The sequence below is a fragment of the Barbus barbus genome (assembly GCF_936440315.1).
Source record: "Barbus barbus genome assembly, chromosome: 23".
Classification (NCBI taxonomy): Eukaryota; Metazoa; Chordata; class Actinopteri; order Cypriniformes; family Cyprinidae; genus Barbus; species Barbus barbus.
In genome coordinates this window covers 15717300-15738711 of record NC_136751.1, presented here as the reverse complement: position 1 = coordinate 15738711, position 21412 = coordinate 15717300, and positions in this window count along the sequence as shown.

Sequence of the window (21412 nt, the reverse complement as noted above, 5' to 3'; positions counted from 1 at the left end):
GCCTTTGTTTTTTCGCGTTGCTCTGTCATTGAACATGCTATCTGTCTGTCAAAGGTTCCCATGGTAACTTGGCAAGTACGCTTGTCAGAAGAGGTACGTGGCGTTCACGAGTCCACCGTTACACGAGTGTCACTGTCAATCACGCTTCTTCAGCGCTGCACAGAATGCCACACTAACAGCTGTCATCACTCGTGTCTGTGTTGTGTGTAGGTGGGTCATGACGCTACATTCCAGAATGTTGAAACTGGAACAAACAGAGGTTTCGTTTGTTAAAAACATTAAAAATAAAATAAAAAGGTAGGAACCACTAATCTATATAGGCTAAATGAGCTTATAGATGAGTGGTAGGAACATAATGTAGGCTACCTCAGTTTTTTTCTAGCAATGTAGGGCTCAAATAAGAAAATTACACATAGGCTATTTCTTCTAGATAATGGTTTTATTTTCATTTTACAGTCTTTGTATCAAGTAAAAGGTGAGTTGGTGCAATTTCCGTCTCTGTTTTCAATATTTTCCTCGCATATTTTGATTGTTCACTCACTGCCTCTCCTCCCAGTCTATTAAATGTCTGTATCCCTCAGAAACTATTTAGGATTAAAAGAGCATAATGCACCTGTTAAATGACTTGAAATGTAAACATTCAGGGTCCACCAATGTTTTTTTTTTCGTTGTGTATTTGTATGTGATGTACAGCTAGATTAGACAATAGACTACAGCTCTGGGTGTTAAAAAAAACAACGTAAACACAGTTGAATATTACACTCAACTCTAGACCAAATCAACATAAGTTAAATGTGGCTTTTACTGTGATTGCATTGTAGTTTGCTGCTGTATCCTTGTAGTAGATATAGCCTAATAATGGGAGGGTTTGCTATAAATTATATCCTTATGATTTGCAATGTCTACATCTAGCCGTTAGATGGCACTTAAAGTCTACCAATGAAATACTGCAGTCCCATTTTAAACATGAGCAGATACAGTATCAAGTGCTTAATGCCAATGTAACTGAAAGCAAAGGCATGTACAAGTTTACATTCTTTCTTTTTAAGGTAATCAATTAATTTTGATATCTTTGTCTTTGTGGGCTACATAGGCTACACCTCAAAATAACATTGGATATTCTGTCGTAGGAACAACAACTTTCACTATTTCTCTAAGGTTGAATTTGCTTACAGTCTAATGTTGTTGTTTTGCATTGGTTGCTGTTTGTTTTGTTGTTATTGCTTCCCCCCTTCCTTACACCTCTGTTTTGTTTGACTTTGCCGATTGCTTGGCATTTCTTTCTTATTTTTTGCCTTAAACTCTGTTTGACTAGTAGTTTTGTGTTTGCCTGTTTTTGTGCAAAAAGTAATTTAAGCATTTCTAACTTTCCAGCAGCTAAAGAAGAAGACTTGGTAGGTTAGTTAAAAAGCAGGCTGTTTTTTATTTGTTTTTTTTTGTGGCATATTTAGGGTAATATATATATATATATATATATATATATATATATATATATATATATATATATATATATATATTATAATGCGTTTGGATTTTTGCTTATCTTTTTGTTGTTATTTAATTAATTAATGCATTTTATTTATTACAGCTTTATTGAGTGCATTTAGAAGAGTCAGATTATTTTCAAAAGATTATTTTAAAGGCATCATCTAGCACAGTGTCACCATACTTATTTTGTCCCACCTTGACTAACCCTGGGCATATGTTGTTCTCATAACCTCCTGAAAACAGCTGCTGTTTAAAGAATCTTATCTACAGATAAAGTCAATAGAGCCATCTGGTGGTTTTTGGTAGATTTAATCTACAAAACAACAAAGACATTTGAGCAATATAATTAAACTGGCTGTTTGTGTGTCTGGAAATACATGAATAAAATGAATACTAGAATATAAAGTCCACTAGAGAAAATTTAGCATATATTAAATATATTTAAATAAAAAAAAAACATATAAAATAATATACATTCTTATTGCAATTCTTCTATATTAGAAATGTATATAATATAAACATAAATACTATATAATACGAATATGTTATCTATATATATATATACAGTACACTGTAAAAAAAAAAAATAAAGTTGGGAAACTTAAAAGTTTAAGGCAACTAGCTTCAGCAGATTTTTGAGTTTTCTTAATTCTTGTTTTAGGTTTATACAACAAAAAGTTGCGAAATTTCCTAAAAAATAAGGTGAGAAAACTCACAAATCTGCTGAAGCTGGGTGCCTTAAACTTTGGCTCAACAATTATTTTTTACAGTGTACTTTTCAAAAGTTTGTGTTGAGGTCAGTAATGGCTGCTTTTAAATTAGTACTTTTTTTTTTGGCATGGATACAGTGAAGACTTTTACATTGTTATAAAAAATGAATGTTGTTCTTTCTATTCATCAACAAATATTGAAAAAAATGATTATGGTTTCCACAAAACATTAAGCAGCACAACCTTTTCTTTTTTTTTTTTTAAACTGATGATAAAAAGAAATGTTGATTTTCAAAATGATTTATGTGACATTGAAGACTGGAGTAATGGCTGCTAACAATTCAGCTTTGCCATCACAGCTTTAAATTACATTTTACAATATATTAAAAACAGAAAACAATCATTTAAATTTTAATAATTTTTCACATTGTTACTGTTTCTATTGTTCAGATAAATTGATCATTAATAAATTTGATCAAAGAAATGTATCGGTGAGCTGTGAAATACATATTTTTGAAAAGGTTTAAAAAATCTGACGATACATTTTTTGAAGGGTATACATAATGCGTTTTTAGTAACAATTTTCAGTGAAAAGCTAAATGCAGAATCTGAAATATTTTCCTATCATAACAAATGTTCAAAATCCTAAAACTTTGTTTACTTCCAGTTTTAAATTTGATAATGATTTACAGGTTTTTTATGTGGCCTCATATTTTTGAGGCCTATTGTATTTATTGTTCAATAGTAGCAATTCAGATATATATAGTATTATGAATGAATAGAATAAGGGCTGTAAAACATTTTGAACCAAAGAGCAAAAATAGGGGGAGTTTATTGGGAAGTTCTTAGTTTCTCTTCTGACACACTTTACTAGTACACCGAAGATCAAAAAGTGTGGCATATCCCTGCAGTCCCGACCAGTGCTTCAAGGTGCAGGAATCAACCCATATTTCCATAACTAGACAGCCGCTGTGATGTTGCATGGCTGTAGCAATTTACCACTAAACACCCCCCACAGATGCTAAAGGTGCTGTCTGTGCAGGCGTATAAATAAGGCATAAGCCTTTGTGATTGGAATGAATATATACATGTGGGTCTGAGGAGTCGCAGAAGTACCTCTGTGTGAAGTGCTGACAAGGCTGTGGGGCCAAACGGCCGGCAAGAACTCCACAATGCAGATGGATAGAGGAGGAGTTCTGCTTCAGCTTGGCTATGATTTATAGGCCCTGAGAGGAGACTTTGCATCTTTATGTCTGTGTGGGTGTGTGTTTGTGTGTATCATGTGTTGTTGTGAGCAAGATTTATGAATTCTGACTTGATTTCCATGTAGTGTTGATGTGACAAACGTTGCTTTTCCATACAAGCTTCTCTAAGAGATATAGAAGGGGTGTATAGCTATAGCCAAAAGTTTGGAATAGTTATGATTTGTTTTTTGTTTTTTTGAATGATAAAGTCTCTTATGCTCACCAAAGTTGCATTTATTTGAAATACAGTCCCCAAAAAAATGGAATAGTAATGATGTTTAAATGTTTTTGGATGAAGTCTCTTATGCTCACCAAGGCTAAATTAATTCAAATACATTCCAAAAATATACAGTAAAAACAGTACTATTGTAAAATATTCATGTGATGGCAAAACTGAATTTTCAGCAGCCATTACGCTAATCTTCAGTGTCACATGATCCTTCAGAAATAATTCCAGTGTGGTGATTTGGTGCTCAGTTTTTATGATAAATTATTATTGATGCTCATTATTATTAATGGTTCATATTATCAGTGTTGAAAACAGTTTTGCAATGTGATTGGATTCAGGGGCCTGTGATTGATATTACAATATTATATGCCTATTTTGCACAAACAAATGCAACACAAACATTTAATCAAACTTTCTGAAAATTACAAATCCTATATCCAAAATGAGACATCCACAAAAAAAAATTAATAAATAAAATTCCAAAAATCGAAGCTGTTAAATTTTCTAATAAAATATTAATAAAATAGTAGAATGGTGAGTAGTGAAATAACATGAGTTTAAATATAAAAATATATATGTATATGCATCAATTCACGTCGATCTAGCATTACACCCAATATGCATTTATATTTGTATGTTTTTGAAGGAGGAGAGAGATTTATTTTTCAATACTGTTTGATTTATGAATGCTGGTCTGTATAGTGTTGTTTAATGCCTGTGTTATATTAGTACAGACGTCAGAAGTCTATTATTGTTTAATGCATGTTCACAGAATTAAGGATGTGCATTTTCAGCCTCTAGATTTTCTAGCACTGCAGAGCTCTTCCTGCTAAATGGTGTCTCTGCCTTTAATGGACTTCTTTTGTGTGCCAACAGGTCTGTTTTCACATCATGCATTTGCCGTTCTGTTTGGTGTTCCTTTAAAGTACACCACTTCTGCTTCCTCAAGCAATACCTCAAACAAGTCAAACTCAATATACAAAGAGGCACAATGGATGCTGCTGCTTCAGTTTGTGCCAACCCATGATTGACTATTTGAGGTAATTGATTGTAGGCTACTGTGTATCCTCTCTCATCTGGACTGCTTGATCAGCACGAGGTGGAAAAATCTGGCAATAAATGACCTGAAATGCTTTGCTAGCATTTAAACTGAACTAGATTAATCAGATATATACACAACATGAAAGTAACATTACAGCTTGCATTAGTTTGAAAAGATACAAATACACAAGTGAACTGAATGTGTCAGAACGTGTAAGTTCTGTTGAGAATGTGCGTAAAAACCCCACTAAAACATGGACAATGACGAGCTATAGCATTAAGATTTTACAAAATTGTATAGCTTTCACATGTTCTTGTTAAATGTTGTTAAAAGTTTGAGGTCAATTTTTTTATACTTTAGTGCAATTGATCACAAGTGACAATTATTAGACATTTATAATGTTACAAAAGATTTTAATTTTAAATAAATGTTGTTCTTTTAAACTTTCTATTCATCAAACTGAAATCTGAATAATTACGTGACACTGAAGTCTGGAGTAATGGCTGTTGAAAATTCAGCTTCGCCATCACAGGAATAAATGATTTTAAAATATATTCAAATAGAGAACAGTTGTTTTGATTTGTAACAACTAGGGCTGTCAATTGAGTAACATTTTTAATCTAATTACTTTCACGATGAGGAGATTAATCTAATTAATCACAAATTAATATCACAGCAAATCTGGCTCAGAAATTAGGCCCCAAGCAGTAATTTTAAGTCATTATTGTGTTAAATGAGAAAAAGCATCAAATAGACTTTACAAAATTAGTTTTAGAAAGAAATGTTTTGTTTAAATTTTTTGGGTGAACTACACCTTAAATTCTTTTTTTAAATATGGATTTATATTTTCATATTTTTTATTGATATGGAAATGTTGCATTCTTTTTTTAATGAAATGATACTCTAAATAAGAAACTAAAACTTCCAGCAGGTGGCAGTCAATGTCTTAATGAGTAGGTCATTGAGTCATTCATTCATTCGATTCGTTCAAACACTGATTCATTCAGGAATGAAGTAAATGGCTCTATAGGCCATTGAATCATTGGTTCACCTGATTCGTTTTATATAAATGTCTTATATAATTGCATTAAGGTGTGCTTTGATCAGTTAATTCATTCACTGGGAATTGAACCCATGATCTTGTGTTTGAGTCCCAGTGATAAAAAGGCTTATGTTGAATGAACTGGAAAATCTCAATATGGAAAAAACCTACAAAAGTACATTTAGATGTACTTATTTATTTATTTTTTTAATTCAACCTTTTAAATTAAGCTTTACTCTTCATGACTTGACATAATTGGATGAAGGAAATTAATTCAAGTCTCACTCACATATCATTGCCTCCAAGTTACCTTAGAATTCACCATCTGGAGCCAAGAGGGGTGTCTATACAGCTTCAATGAGAATATCAAAGACTCTCCCAAAAGATCTGGTGTCTTACAATAAAACAGAGAAGCTTTTGAAGTGTCACTGTTCAAATATGGCACTTGGCTTTCAAATAAAATTCAAGTGACTTGGAATGCTGCTCTCTAGGAAAGGACCGCAGTGCATTTCAAATATATGCCTTGACACTCTGCTGAAGAGTGATTTCACTTGGAAATTGGTAGGAAACTAGTCTGACCCTTTTGACAAATGGCAGTTGGCTTTGTCAGACAAGAGACAAGCGTAATTTTGCCTTTCTGCTCATGCTGCAACATTGTATTGTGTTTGTATGAGTATTTCAGCACCATTTAACACCAATAAAGCAATTGCTTGTGTTTCTGATGAGAAAGCTCATAGCATTATCTTGGTGTATACATTGTCTGGTCCATTCGATAAATTGCCCAGTGTTTTATGCTTTCGATCACCCCTCATCTTGATGCGTGGCTCTCTGTTAACTTAATGTGCTAGTGCTCTTCTGCCCTAGAGCACTGACTGTAACGTTTGACTCATGGTACATTAGACCTGCAGTGTTAGCAGTGGGAGGAGAAAGAGCGAGACGGAGGGAGCATGTGCATTGTTAAGTCCTCTCAAAATGGGTCAGGCCCCTTAAACAGTCTGGCTGTGCTTTATTCCACGTTAGTTATTTGTTAGCTGCTAGAAATAGATTTCAGACCTGCTGTGTCACGGTGTGAATCCTGATTATTCTGGACAATAAAACAATTTCAAACTGTTTGCCAAGGTAAAGGGAGGCGGGCATGGCTACATACATACACAAACACACACCTGTGTTCTGTTCATTATTGTTCCTCCCAAATGCTGGAAGCACATGCAGGATCAGCAGTAGCGGTCACAGCTCTGCTCATTATTATTCCATACAAAAACAACACCAGCCTCACATTGTTCCCTTCATACACAGCCAGTCAGCTTACAAAATAGGGTCAGCTTCGTAAATGGAAGGCCATGTTCTAGACTCTCTCCTGCACTGCCAGTATTGCCCCAGTGCAATTTGCTTTTGCACTTTTCTGGCTGTCCAACTGACTGTTTGCACAGACTTTCAGTTGCAGCATCTAATAAAACACCAGAGTGATTCTAGCATATGGGGAATGTAGCTTGGCAAGCAGATAATTATATTCAATTATTAAGGAATAGTTCACCCGAAAATTAAAATTAGCTGAAAATTCACCCTCAGGCCATTCAAGATATAGATTAATTTTCATTGTTTCTTCATTGGAACAGATATGGAAAAAATTTACATTACATAATTTGCTCACCAATTGATCCTCTGCACTGAATGAATGTCCACTGGTGAGCAAGTGATGCAATGCTAAATTCCTCCAAATCTTTTCTGAAACAATTCACCTACACCTGGGATAGCCTGAGCGTGTGTAAATTTCCAGCAGTTTCATATTTTTAAGTCAAGATAACTCCACATATTAAATGGGTCATTGGATGGATTTTTTATCAATGGTTGTGCCAACACACATGTCAGTTCAAACAACATGCAAAAGCGAATAATAAACTCCTAATATTTGAACAGTAGGGTTTATGAAATGTTTTAAAATTGGTTTAATTTTGCATTCTGTTTACTAAAGTTACTATTTTATTCGGAGTAGGCCTATAGCTAAAATTTATTTATTTGATATGAAAACAAACAAACAAAACGTATACTAAGGCCCAATCCCATTTGGATGAGGGGGGCTATTCGTGAAATCGCTAAACATTTTTCTCAAATATGGCGGTAACCGTAGTAGCGGTGTCCCATTTTTTAGGGGATTATTTTCACCCTTACCCCTTGACACTCTGTTTCAAGGGACAAGGGGAATAAAATAGAATTTGGATTGGGCCTAAATGAACAGGATTTTTTTTTTTTTTTTAAATAACCAAAAAAGAAATAATAATAATAGTAAAAAAAATTTATAAACACAAAATGGTGTCAAGCTTCATAAAAGGAAGGCCATGTTATAGAGTCTCACCTGCACTGCCAGTATTGCCCCAGTGCAATTTGCCTGTGCACTTTTCTGCCTGTCCAACTGTCCATTTGCACAGGCTTTCAGTTGCAACTCCTAATGTAATAAAACACCACAGTGATTCTGTAGCAAATGGGGAATGTAGCTTGGCAGGCACCATAATTATATTAAATTATTACAGGAATAGTTCACCTAAAAATGAAAATTTGTGGAAAATTTGCTCACCTCAGGCCATTTAAGACGAGTAGATGAGTTCAATCTTCATCAGAACAGATTTGGAGGAATTTAGCAGTTCTTCACTTTCTCACCAATGGGCACTTATTCACTGCAGAGGATCCATTTATGAACAAGTGATGTAATGCTAATTTTCTCCAAACCTTTTCTGACGAAGAAACCAACTAATCTACATCTGGGTTGGCCCAAGGGTGTGTAAACTTTCAGCGGATATTTATATTTTCAAAGTCAAGAGACTTCTATATATTTAAAATCTTTCCAACCCCTAATATTTGAATTGTAGGGTATATAAAATGTTAAAATGTGTATATATAAAATGGTTTAATTTAGCATTTTATTGACTAAAGATACTATTTGAGTCCGAGTAGAACTAACTAAAATTAATTAATTTGACAATAAAAAAAGGATGATAAATGAACAGGATATTTTGTAAAGAGACAAAGATTATGACTAAATCAAAAAATTGTGTAAAAATAACTAATAAGATCAGGCTTTGTAAAAGGAAGGCCATATTCTAGACTCTCTCCTGCACTGCCAGTATTGCCCCAATTTGCTTGTGCACTTTTCTGGCTGTCCAACTGACCGTTTGCACAGACTTTGAGTTGCAACATTTAATAAAACACCAGAGTGATTCTAGCATATGGGGAATGTCGCTTGGCAGGCACAGTAATTAATTAAGTTTTCTTTTTAATCTACATGTAATTTTATGATGCTCTATCAGAGAACTTTGCTGAGAACGACATGGTTGGAAGAACTTTAGAGGAACTTATAAAAGAGTGATTGTAGAAAGCAAATTTGTAACAGGCCTTGTGGCCTTACAGAAGGTTCTTAAAAAAATGATATTCACAGCTCATATTCATGGCTCTTGATCTTCATTCTACCTTAGTCGGTTGTTCACTTAATCATATAGTAAATTAATGTCATTTTTCACCCCGGGAAGGTTCCGTTCTCAATTAAGATAAATTACTTCCATGATGAGTCAGTTCGCATGACTGTATCAATATCTGCCTCTCACCATCTGTTTTGAAATGCACAGGGAATGGGTGCACTCTCCTGCACAGAGGGGGATGAAATCGAGAATAGTAATGACAGTGGGGCAACAGTTTATTGTTGAGGAGGTTTGCTTTGGGTATCCTAATGATGTGTAAATTACATTGTGTCTCTGTGTAACTCTCAAGGGATGTAGTCTATCATAGTCAGGGTGCAGATGTCTCGCAAGATTGATTTAGGACATTTGTGACATCGGCAACTCAATGGATCAGTTTATCCAAAGTAGTTTTGTTCATAAAGTCTGCAGATAATCAGCAGTGCACTTTAGCAAACTTTTAAGAACAGTAATTATTGAAATAATTCTTTAAAACAATACACTTAAGTGAGAACTGATGTTTGTTTAAAATTAAATGAAAATATGTTATAGTTTGAATACATATGAAATGCTGCTAGTTGAACATAAAGTGCTTTTTGACCCAACTACACTCTTAAAAGTAAAGGTGCTTAAAAGGTTCTTCACAGCGATGCCATTGAAGAACCATTTTTGGTTCCACAACGAACCATTCAGTCAAAGGTTCTTTAAAGAACCATCTCTTTCTTACCTTTTAATAATCTGAAGATGTTAAAGGTTAGAGGTTTTCTCCTAAAGGTTCTTTACGGAACCATTTAGATTAAAAGGTTCTTCTATGGCATCATGAAGCACCTTTATTTTTAAGAGTGTAGGTAGAGCTTAAATACATTTTTATATGCAATAAGTACTTCTAATGTGTTTGAAATATAGTTAGTTAAGTGTGCTGCCTAATGTACTGACAAACATTTATGGCTATTTAAATTATACTTGAATATCTTTTCTGTTGAAACTGTATTTGTTTTTAAATATTTTATAATTACACACTTTTAATGAAGTTGCAATTTAGAACATAAAATATATTAACTTTAAATGCAATATTTATTAAATACTTTAAATAAAGTGTTTTAGTGTGTTTCATAGTCATGAAATGTTAAGTGCACTTAAGTTGCCCTTTTTCATTATATTATACCCTCTTCAAGCAAGATTAGAAGATTTTAAACAATTAAGCACACTTATTTTTTCACAAGGGCAGCAGAATTCTTTGTGCTGATTTTAGTGAAAACCTGGTTTTGAGAGTACTAGTCCTGCACTGATATGTAATATTGAAATTCTTACTGATATACCAATAAGCAGATAATTATTTTCATTTTTTTTCATGCATGAAAAATACTGTAGCTCAGTGCTTCCCAAACCTGTCCTGGAGGACCCCTAGCTCTGATTTTGTATGTCTCCCTTACCTAACACACCTGATTCAACTCATTAGCTCGTTAGCAGAGACTGCAAGACATGGGCTGTATCCGAAATCGCCCCCTATTCACTATTCCCTACACTAGTCCACTCATACAGTTCACTTGAAGGAGTGAATGAAAACGAGTGAGTGAATTCGGACACTGAGTGCACAGGAAGGACTGCCGCTTTTGCATAGTTTGCTTGCTGTTTAATAATCATTTGAAACGGGCAGCTCCAGTAGTAAGATTGAAGGATATATCTTGAACTCTGTCATGGAGATTATGTATAAACCCTAATGGTCAATTTACAACTAATTTTGTACCCGTTTAGTATTACGCTGTATTACGCCGTGGACGAGTGCTTCTAAAATCAATGAATGGATGATTCAGCTGCGGACGCCATCTTCTGGTGAGACGCGGGAATTCACTCGGCGCGTGACTCTCACAGTGCATTCTGGGGATTCTCTAGCCGTTGAGTGTACATCGCTTGTACATCACTCGTTTTTGCGGTGCATTGTGGGTTTGAATGAGTGCACTCTAGAACATCCACTATGGTTTCGAACACTTCGGAGGAAGGAAGGCATCAAGGCACGTCCGAATTCAAAGTTAGCTTCTCTTCCTGTCTCATGACTCATGAGTCATGAGATACCTTCATCTGAACGATTTTTGAAGGCAGCATAGATGCATCCTTCACTGCCTTTGATATCCCACAATCCTATGCGTTCCATTCCATGACGGTTGAGCTAAAAAAAATAAAGATGGCGTCTGAAAGTTGTGTTTCATGGTTAGTTTGTGTGTAAATGTATATTTCTGATGAAAGTTTTGGACTTTTGATGTTATTTCTAGCGAGAAATTAGTATTAAAGTAATTAAATATTTGTTTAGTTATCACTAAAACTCATTCTATTTTGTTGTAGCTCATTAAACCGTTACGCTGCCTCAGAAGCCTGTCCGAAATGAGGTGCCTTCGTGCAAAAACGCTGCCTGCAAAGTCATTGCCTCATAAGGCAGCAAGGCAGCAAGTCCGCTGCCTACATTTTCGGATGCAGCCCTGAATTGGGTGTGTCTGATAAGGGAGACATACAAAATGTGCAGGGCAGGGGGGCCTCCAAGACGAGTAGCATCTGCCTGCAATGCCGCAGTCCTAGGACCGCATTTCTAGGACCCTAGGTTTTTAGTGAGAACGCCACCTACTGAATTAGAGGACCTGCGAAGATAGATGACAATCAGAGTGTGAGTATCAAATGTGAATCAATGTTTATTTGTTTAACATTAAAAACAATTGTGATGCATTTCATTGGAAAGTTAACTGTCACGTGCTCACAATCAGCCTGTTTAATGTTACCCCACAATACATGTTATGAGTACGTCTCTTCATTTTGACATGATTTTATAATGTTGTTTGAGACATATGACATTTTAATAGTCAGACATAACAGAGAGGCCATCATAATAACTGACTGTTAAAATACCATTGTGTCATTTACTGTGTACTGTACTCTATATGAAGTGCTTTCAAGGACACAGCTCAGGGCAGGCAATAGTATGACAAAAGATAAATAAATTGGTCAAGTACTAGGCTTAGGCCTAATTTATGTCTATTTATTTATATGAAATTAACTTAAAAATGTTTTTCAAGAAACATATAATAATCCAATTTCCCCGTAGGATGTACTCAATGGGAAGACTTCAAAATGGTATGCTCCGAAGTCCTTTCGCTAGGTGCCAGTCTACCTTGAAAGTTAAGAACAACAGGACAACCTTTTTGCTTTTCTGAAGTCAGTACTACATAAAACACCTACGCAACTGAGCTTCACGGATGAAGTGCAGTTAATCTGTGGTGTTCTATTTCCAGAGGTATGCATAACAATATAATGTATTGTGCATGTTTCTGCCCTTTCAAACCCTACTGCATATTAGACCTTATGCTACTTATGTACAGACCTGTGTATATTTCAATTAACAATTTTCTTTTGATAGGCCATCATATATGGCCTGGGTGGGCTTCAGAATTTGTCTCTGCAGGATGCTGAGCAGGCCTTCCTCTCTGGTCCTGATTATCATCACAGGTAAGAGTAGAAAATAGAATTGTTTTTACACAATGTCCAATATATCCCTTTTTTAAGTGTTAACAGTATTTCTGTTAACCTAGCAGTGATTATGTTCTCAATTTACTATTTCAGTGAAGTGGAAGAATTTAATAGGGTGATAGAGAAACAATTGAGAAAAGAGGGGAGAGCATCCAGGTGGTAGGTAGTGCTGCTGTATACATCACAATGTGTGCTTTAAATATTTAAAGGTCAGGAAAAGTCATGTCAATAATATGTTATTTCTATTCAGATTTCTTGCATCTCTCTCTATAATTTTTTTTCTCAGTTCAGATGGGCTTTATTGACATGAATGTTTCAAGAACCTTTGTTCCCACAACATCAATATATATATATATATATATTTTTTTTTTTTTTCCAAATCTTTGAATAATAGTATTATGAACATTAATTGGTATGAAGATTGATATCATTATTTTTGTATTGTATATGTGTGTGCGCTCTGTGGTAACTAAGTATGACTACTATGACTAAATATGAAATTTAAAATGAGAGAGTAGAACATGTTCAACTAAAGGTTCCTTATTTCATTCACTTCTCTCTCTTTCTCTCTCTTAGTCAATGAAGACATTGTCCATGAAGTTCATTCTATGTGGTTCACGTCATTAACACATTAGTTTTTTTGTGTGTTCAAGTTCAACTGTTGTAATATATTATTTTATAAAATATACACAATCTTAAATCTACCCCCAGAGTCATCCTTGTGCCTTCCCTCTGTACTTGAAAATGTGGTTGATCTAGTGACTGAAAAGACTACACCATGATTCCTTGTTTATTTTACTTGAGATATTATATTATGCTACTTAGACCCAATAATTACTCATCATTCCTAGGAACCAGGTTTAATTGCAATAAAGAAAGTAGTATTTGGGTGTAATAAAACTTTCAAAAACTCTAAAACTCTAATGTAGTTAAAACTGGGTGGAAATACTGCCTTGGTGGCACTTTTTTCAGTCCTCCTGAAAGTGCGGCCTCCGGTACTGCAGACGGATAATATTATCCAGGACAGGTTTGGGAAGCACTGCGTAGCTAGTTGCTATTATATACGTATACTACTTAAACTGAAAATTCTAAACAACATTAATATATAGTAAGATGGATGAATTTTCCTTTTGCTATAGTATTCTGTTTGAATAAGAAAAATATTAAGTGCGTATAGAGAAAGGAGCTCTGGAATGTTGGTTAGTTAGTCATTGATAGTGAATAGAGCACATAGAATAGTTTATACTATTATACTAGGGTATTACTAGGGTATTATGCAAGAAAGTTTGTGCGTGCTTGTGTGTGTGTGTGTGTGAACTGTAGTTCAAAGTAACATTAATTAGGTTGTTGTACATTTTTTTTTTCAAGACATTAACTTTTATTCATTGTTGTGCACAAATGCAAAACGCTCTGCTATCATTACATATGTGTGGCAACTTAAAACTGCCTTAAAGAGTACACTTAACTCTCTCTCATGTAATTTGAAATGACTTTCTCCTGTGGATCACAGAAGAAGGTATTTTGAAGAATGCATTGATTTTGTTGTATGGAATATTTAAGTTTTTAAAATGGAAAGTGCCCTTAAAGCAGTGGTTTTCAACCAGGGAGTTGGGGCCCAATAGGGGGCCTTGCCAAAATTCTAAGGCGGCCTCAAGATGACTTAAAATAATTTAAAACCAGCATTAAAATAAACTAAAAGAACCAAAACTCAAGATATTTCTTATTTTTTTTTTACTTTTTATTTTCATGTCCAGGGTTCCTACTGTCTAGAAAAACATATACATACCTGTTTATATTCTGTATGACATGACATGAATCATATGAATCAATTATAAAGTGTGTTACCTTTCAGTTGGCCTCTCCGAGTCTCGTTGGTGACCGACGAATTGGGATCTCACTTCAAGAGATCAATCTACTTCGAGTGTAAACTAAATGAGCCAGTGCACATTGGCATGCAATAATTGCATCCAGCTGCTGCTCGTCACGGCACGAGCATAAGTAGGCAGCAGGTGCAACGCATATTCAGCTTTTCGCTTCAGAGCCAAGCAGTTCTGTTATACTGTACTGCTCTGCCTATCAACAAGAGAGGGATTCTGTACGATTGTGCGAGCTCGGGGAAAGAGGCTTCTTCGTCTTGTGTTGGTGTGACGGCGCTTCAGCAATGTGAAAAAGCAAATTTCCCTAAAAGAGCAAACACGGGTGTGACGTTACATCTTTGTAAAGATGGCATTCCACCCGTGTGTTTCTGGATGCGGTTGTTTCCTGGCGCCGGATGACAGTCACGATGTGGATGTCAAGTCATGTCGACATGGTAGTGGCATGGCCATCGTGGCGTTGCGGCTGAGACTCCAGTACATCAAAAAAGGGGGAGTCCCCTTACCTATGCCCCGATCTAGTTTCTCTTCTGTTCCACAGAAGAGGGCTACTTCAGTGAACAGACAGGGTAGCCTGAGGGTTACAGTGCGGGTAAACCCACCGAGGGAATCTCTGTGGGCCCCCCATTCCTCTAGGATGCCGCAGGCTGTGGAGCTTCCAGGTAAACATGCCGGTTTCTTGTATGGGGGTCCGGCCGTTTCTTTCGGGGCTCCTCCGGACGATCAGATGTTGATTGCGGCATTGGAGGGTGAGCTGGAGTCTGGGAATGAGGACTCAGCTGCGTTGCCCTCTTTGGGGAGAGTAGTGTTGTCCGATCCTGACCCAGAATTAACGGCTATGCTTTCCCGGGCTGCCAAGGCGGAGTGTGGCTTGAGTGGAGAGAGCCCACCGTGTCCCGAGCCGTTGAGGTTAGATGATTGATATCTTGGGACGGCCCAGGGTTCTCAGGCCCCCACCTTTCTTCCCAGAAGTACATGAGGAGGTGACCAGGTCGTGGAAAGCACCATTTTTTGCCCGAAACCGGACTTGTGCCACCTCCTCCCTCATTACCCTCAATGGTGGGGCAGCCATGGGTTACGAGGCAATCCAACTGGTGGAGCACGCTGTTGCGATGCAATTGTGTCTGAGGAGTGCTGCCACCTGGAGGGGTAACCCTCGTCTCCCATCCAAGGCCTGTAAGTTCTTATCTGTGCTTTTGGCCAAGGTTTACGGTGCCGCTGTACAGACTGCCTCCAGGCCAAGACATTAAAGGAGTAGTTCTCATTGCATGAGGGTAGTTCTGACTCAGGGCTGATGTCGGAGCTGCACACAGCAACGGACCTCGTCTTGAGAGTGACAAAAGTCACTGCGTGCTCCCTGGGTCAGACGATGGCCGAACAGTTCTCAGCTGCCCAGAAGAAGACACAGGCAATTAAACATATCCTGCCCCGGCGGCCCACTGCTGCCTTCACTTCGCCGCCGGCTGCAGCTGCTCCACCTGTTTGTCGCAGAGGGCTTCCTTCGCCCCTGCTTAGCCTCAGTGGCAGCGTCCACTGAGGCCACAGCAGGGAGCTGGCCGCAGGGGTGTGGCTCCGCCCATCAAGGCCCTGCCAAACCAGGCGGCAAGCGGCCCTGAGACGGCCAACCCAGAGGTGGAAGGGACAGCTCTTCGGGAAATGGTGATCGCACCACTCCCTCCCCCTAAGGAGGGCCAGGTGGAGAATTTTTTGTTTCCTTTTCTTTTTTTTCCTGCCGCTGGCCTTTTAGCCAGCTTTACCTGAACCATTAAAAAAAGAGCAGTTTCCAACATCTTTGGGTTCCAAGAGAGCGCAGATGACGTCGTGTCACGCTATGCCTGGCCTTCTCCCATGCTCCCTGCCCAACCGTGGAGCCAGGTAGGTGTTGCACCACACACCCAGACCCCGCTTCGGAAATGCGATGCCTTCCGAGTCGGGTCCCTGTCCTCCACCACGCTGCCCTACCGTGGGTACGTCTGTGGTTCCTCTGGTCCAACTTGTATGGATTCTGGGAGCCTAGCTAGCGCTCCCCAGTACGTTTCGCTGGCTCATTCGGACCATCAGACTCGACTATGCGATTCATTTTGCCCCCTGCGTCCCGCCAAGAACAGGGGCATCCAGTTAGCCTCCATGCTGACCAGAGATGCTCCTGTCTTACGGGCAGAAATCACAGTCCTGCTGGCGAAGGACACGATAGAGCCGGTCCCTCCAGCTGATATGAGGTCGGGGTTTTACACCCCATACTTCATTGTACCAAAGAAAGGCAGTGGGTTACGACCAATATTGAACCTGTGAGTTTTGAACCGGGCCCTTCACAAGCTGCCATTCAAAATGTTGACAAAAAACGCATTTTCGAATGCATCCGTCCCCAAGATTGGTTTGCAGTGATCGACCTGAAGGATGCGTACTTTCATGTCTCGATTCTCCCTTGACACAGGCCGTTTCTTCGCTTCGCGCTCGAGGGGTGGGCATATCAGTACAAACTCCTGCCCTTTGTGCTGACCCTGTCGACCCGCATCTTTAAGAAAAAGGCGGAGGATGTTCCCAGGGCCCTTGTTCCCATGAGAAATCTCGACGACTGGCTCATTTAGGCTCAGTCGTGGGAGCAGTTGTGCGAACAACTAGCCACAGGCTAGGGTGCGACGTACTATGGGCATGCAGCGTCGGGGTTGTGGATGGGCTCCTATCTGCATTGGCATTTCAATTGCCTCGAGTTGCTTACAGTGCGACTTGCACTGAGCTGCTTCAAAATCCTCCTACGAGGCAAGCATGTTCTGGTCCATACGGACAAAACTGCACCGTTGCGCACATCAACAGCCAGGGTGGTCTGTGCTCCCTTCGTATGTCGCAACTCGCCCGCTATCTCCTCCTATGGAGTCAGAAGCATCTGAGGTCGCTTCGTGCCATTTACATTCCGGGCCTGCTCAATCGTGCAGTCGATGAGCTTTCACGACAGCCTTCGCTTACAGTAGAATGGAGACTCCATTCCTGGGCGGTCCAGATGATATTGAGACATTTCAGAGCCGCATAAGTAGACCTGTTTGCCTCTCCAGACATGTCTCATTGCCAGCTGTTTTATTCCCTGACCAGGGAGACATGGTTCCCAGAACTAATGCTCCTCGCGACAGAGCCTCCCTGGCGAATTCCACTGAGGAAAGATCTACTGTCTCAGATAAGGGGCAACCTCTGGCACCTGCATCCAGATCTCCACGTGTGGTCCCTAGACGCAACACGGAGGTCCTAGGTGATCTACCCTAGGCAGTGGTAGACACCATCACTTCGGCAAGAGCACCCTCTACGAGGCATGCCTATTATTTGAAGTGAAACCGGTTCGTGGAATGGTGTTCTTCTCACCGGGAAGACCCCCGGAAATGCCCGGTCAGAGCTGTGCTTTCCTTCCTTCAGGAAGATTTGGAGCGAAGGCTGTCTCCCTCCACCCTAAAAGTGTATATTGCCGCACACCACAATCTTGTGGACGGTGAGTCTCTGGGGAAGCATGCCCTGATCATCAGGTTCCTGAGGGGTGTGAGGAGACTGAATCCTCCTTGCCCAATTCCCGCACCCTCTTGGGATCTCCCTCTGGTGCTTACGGCATTACAGAGGGCCCCTTTTGAGCCGTTGCTGTCTGCAGAGCTGAGAACTCTGTCAAAAGAGACTCTATATAAGTGCTCTTAACTGCGTTGGCTTCCATCAAGAGGGTAGGGGACCTGCATGTATTTTCGGTCAACAAATTTTGCCTGGAATTCGGGCTGACCGACTCTCACATTATCCCAAGATCCCGGGCCGGATACGTGCCCAAGGTTCCCACCACGCCTTTCAGGGAGGTTGGCCCATTGGATAGTGGATGCCATCATCTTGGCGAATCAAACAAAAGGCGTGCCTTGCCTCCTCGGGTTGAGCGCACACTCAACGAGGAGTGTTTCTTCTTCCTGGGCGTGGGCGCAAGGCGCCTCGCTGACAGATATATGTAGAGCTGCGGGCTGGGCAACACTAAACATGGTTGTTAGGTTTTATAGCCTTTGTGAAGAACTAGTCTCCTCTCATGTACTCGCCTCGAGTAGCCAGTAAAGCCAGAGGAACTGCTCGGTGTCTCGCTTGCTGCGGCATTCCCCTCTATGGATTGGATACATGTGCTTTATTCTGCTATTCAGTTCAGTTCCCCACAAGAAAGTCGTGGGGGAGGGAAGTCGTGGCCTAATGGTTAGAGAGTCGGATTCGTAACCCAGAATCAGAATCAGAATCAGAAAGAGCTTTGTGGCCAAGTGTGTTTGCACACACAAGGAATTTGTCTTGGTGTTATGAGCTTCCAGTACAGAAAGTACAAACATAGTGCAGACAACATATAATTAAGGTGATAAAGAACACTAATGAAGAGAATATACAATAATTAAGAATAACAATAGTAATAAAAATAAAAATATACAGAAAAGAGACATGACCATAGACAGAACTGTGAATGTGCATGTGTCCTATGTACAGATGAGGGTTTGATGGTTATTTACAGATGCACAGTACCGGGGTGTGTTATGTGTTGTTCAGGTGGGATACGGCCTGGGGGAAAAAACTGTTCTTGTGTCTGGCTGTTCTGGTGCTCAGTGATCTGTAGCGCCGGCCAGAGGGCAACAGTACAAAGAGAGAGTGAGCTGGGTGTGAGGGGTCCAGAGTGACTTTCTTAGCCCTTTTCCTCACTCTGGAGGTGTAAAGTTCTTGGAGGCTGGGCAGAGGGGCACCAATAATCCTCTCAGCAGTCCTAACTGTCCGTTGTAGTCTTCTGATGTCTGTTTTGGTAGCTGAACCAAACCAAACAGTTATAGAAGAACATAGGACAGACTCGATGATTGCAGAGTAGAACTGTTTCAGCAGCTCCTGAGGCAGGTTGAACTTCCTTAGCTGGCGGAGGAAATACAGCCTCTGCTGGGCCTTTTTCGCAATAGAGTCAATGTGATTGTCCCACTTCAGGTCCTGGGAGATGGTGGTGCCCAGGAATCTGAATGACTCTACTGAAGTCACAGTGCTGTTCATGATGGTGAGTGGGGGGAGAGCAGGAGGGTTTCTCCTGATGTCCACTATCATCTCCACAGTTTTGAGCGTGTTCAGCTCCAGGTTGTTAAGACTGCACCAGACAGCCAGCTCCTTAACCTCCTGTCTGTAAGCAGACTCGTCACCGTCCTTGATGAGGCCTATGACTGTAGTGTCGTCCGCAAACTTCAGGAGCTTGACAGAGGGGTCCTTTGATGTGCAGTCATTCGTGTAGAGGGAGAAGAGCAGTGGGGAGAGAACGCAACCCTGAGGGGCGCCAGTGCTGATGGTGAGAGTCCTGGATGTGAGTTTGCCCAGCCTCACTAGCTGCTGCCTGTCTGTCAGGAAGCTGGTGATCCACTGACAGATGGAGGAGGGCACAGAGAGCTGTCTCAGTTTGTCTGAGAGAAGGTCAGGTATGATGGTATTGAAGGCCGAGCTGAAGTCCACAAATAAGATCCTTGCATAATTCCCAGGTTTGTCGAGGTGTTGCAGGATGTAATGCAGTCCCATATTGACAGCGTCATCCACAGACCTGTTTGCTCTATAGGCAAACTGAAGAGGATCCAGCAAGGGTCTAGTGATGTCCTTCAGGTAGGCCAGGACCAGTCTCTCAAGTGACTTCATGACCACAGACGTGAGTGCGACAGGTCTGTAGTCATTAAGTCCAGTGATTTTGGGCTTTTTGGGGACGGGAATGATGGTGGAGCGTTTGAAGCAGCAGGGAACTTCACACAGCTCCAGAGATCTGTTGAAGATTTGTGTAAAGATGGGGGCCAATTGGTCAGCACAGACTTTTAGACAGGCAGGTGAAATACCATCTGGTCCTGAAGCTTTCCTAGATTTCTGTTTTCTGAAGACCCGGTTCACATCCTCTACACAGACTTTAAACGCAGGTAGAATGGTGGGGGAGGGAGTAAGGGGGGTTGCAGGGGGTGAAGGTGAATGTGTGAAGTGCAGATCAGAGCGGGTGCTGGGTGTCAGTCTGGCCTTTTCAAATCTGCAGTAAAACACATTGAGATCGTCAGCCAGTTGTTGATTCTCCACAGACTGTGGGGGTGGTGACTTGTACATGGTGATGTTCCTCAGACCAGTCCATACCGACGCCGGATCGTTGGCTGAAAGTTCTTTTTTTCAACTTCTCAGAGTAGTTCTTTCTAGCCACTCTGATCTCCTTTGTTAGTCTGTTCCTGGCCTGGTTATACAAGATTTTATCCCCACTTCTGTAAGCGTCCTCTTTGGCCTGACGAAGCTGTTTGAGTTTCCCAGTAAACCACGGTTTATCATTATTGAATGATAAGAATGTCCTGGTGGGGATGCATATATCCTCACAGAAACTGATATATGATGTTACAGTCTCTGTGAGTTCATCCAGATCGGTGGCAGCGGCTTCAAAAACACTCCAATCAGTGAGGTCAAAACAAGCTTTTAAATCTTGCCCTGCTTCATTAGTCCATCTCTTAACAGTTCTTAATACAGGCTTAGAAGATTTGAGTTTTTGCCTATTGGTCGGTATGAGATGAACCAAACAGTGATCAGAGAGCCCCAGAGCTGCCCGTGGGACAGAGTGATATGCATCTTTAATTATTGTGTAACAATGATCCAATATATTACTGTCTCTGGTGGGACATGTAACGTGCTGTCTGTATTTTGGCAGTTCGCGGGAGAGATTTGCTTTATTAAAATCTCCAAGAATGATTAAGAAAGAGTCCGGGTACCTTTGCTCTGTTTCAGATATTTGTTCAGCCAGCTGTTGCATCGCGGCGCTCACGCACGCGTCCGGAGGCACGTACACATTCACGAGAATG